The sequence below is a fragment of the Petaurus breviceps genome, unplaced genomic scaffold (assembly GCF_028583685.1).
Source record: "Petaurus breviceps papuanus isolate PSGF00001 unplaced genomic scaffold, PetGlider_PUasm1.0 490, whole genome shotgun sequence".
Lineage (NCBI taxonomy): Eukaryota > Metazoa > Chordata > Mammalia > Diprotodontia > Petauridae > Petaurus > Petaurus breviceps.
The window spans coordinates 8,211,036-8,212,646 of NW_027186352.1; positions in this window are offsets into that span (position 1 = coordinate 8,211,036).

Consider the following 1,611-nt stretch of genomic DNA (forward strand, 5'->3'; position numbering starts at 1 on the left):
CCATCCATCCATCCATCCATCCATCCATCCATCCATCCATCCATCCACCTATTATCTGACTTTAAATCCCATCAGCAAGTCTTAGTGCTTGTAAAACTTTGTAAAGAATTAAAGAAGAAAACCCAGGAGACTGGAATGTTTTTTGTGGGGAAGGGAACAAGGAGAAAGGGGCAGGGACAGACACTTCTCAGGCCCTAAACAATGTTCCTAGGAGTCTCTCTGAAGGATACCAAACATCCCTTGCCATAGCCCTGCAGCAACAAAGGGGATGGGGGGCAGGGAAAGGAGACCAGAAGGTGAGGGGAGTGGGATGGAATTTAGCAGAAGGTCTGGAATGCCATTCCACTGCCCACAGAGAAAGCTCATGGGGCTGGGCTTGTTGATTTGAAATCTCTTGAGTCTTCCTCACTGTCTGGGACAGGACTGGGGAGGAGGAATCATACATACCTCTTAATGCTAGTGTCTTCCCTCTGAGACTACCCCTAATTTATCCAGTTTCTATCTTGTTTGTAGGTGGTGAGGGGGTGTCGGTGCACAGAGTAGCATGGCTGGAGTTAGGAAGATCTGAGTTCAATTTCAACCTCAGACATTGACTAGCTGTGTGACCTGGGCAAGTCACTTTACTTCTGTTTGCCTCAGTTTCCTTGACTGTAAAATGGGAATCATAATAGCGGCTTCCTTGCAGGGAGGCCATGAAGACCAAGTGAGATCACGTCTGTACAGGTCTTGGCTCAGAGTCTGGTGCAGTCAGCACCACACTAATGCTCATTCCCTTCCTTTCCCCTCCAGATAACTCTGCATGGCTTCTTTCTCCTAATCAGAATATGAGTGTGAGAGCAGGGACTGCCGTGGCCCTTTCCTTGCATCCCCAGTGCTTAACATGATGCCCAGCATATAGTAGGGACTTTAGTAACTGCTGGTTGACTTGATTTGATTTGGCTTGGCACGTGTGTCTGGTATGTGGTAAATACACAACCATCCAGGTTGGGAGTTCCAGGGCAGCAGGCCAGGCATCAGAGCTAAAGTGACCCTGTCCTTTCGTAGTCAGGCATTTGATAAATGCTTGTTGAATGAATGAACAAATGAATGAATGAATGAAATGCCAGTAAATTCTACACAATTGTTTTGATTGATGTGGTTCATACTTGGAGTTGGAGGGTACCTGAGAGATTGTCTGGTTCAACCATATTACGAAGGAGAAAACTAAGGCCAGGGGAGACTATGATATGTACATTCAAGGCTCTCCATAATCTCCCTCCAATTTATCTTTAGGGGATGAACTTCATGATCTCAAAAAAGACTCTTCCAACTAATAGAGTCAAATGAATTAACAGACAACAAACAAGCAAAGTAACGATAATAACAACAAACCAAAAAAGCTTTTACTCTTTTCCCAGGTTTATCTGAAATTCTTGTATCTCTTCCTGTCCCCACTTTCTCCCTCCCTTCTTTTGTTCCTTCCATTTCTTCTGTTCCTTCTGTTCCTTCCCTCTTTCCTTTTTTTCCTCCCTCCCTCCCTCTCTCCTCCTTCCCTCCTTCCTTCCTTCCTCCCTCCCTCCCTCCTTCCCTTCCTTCCTTCCTTCCTTCCTTCCTTCCTTCCTTCCTTCCTTC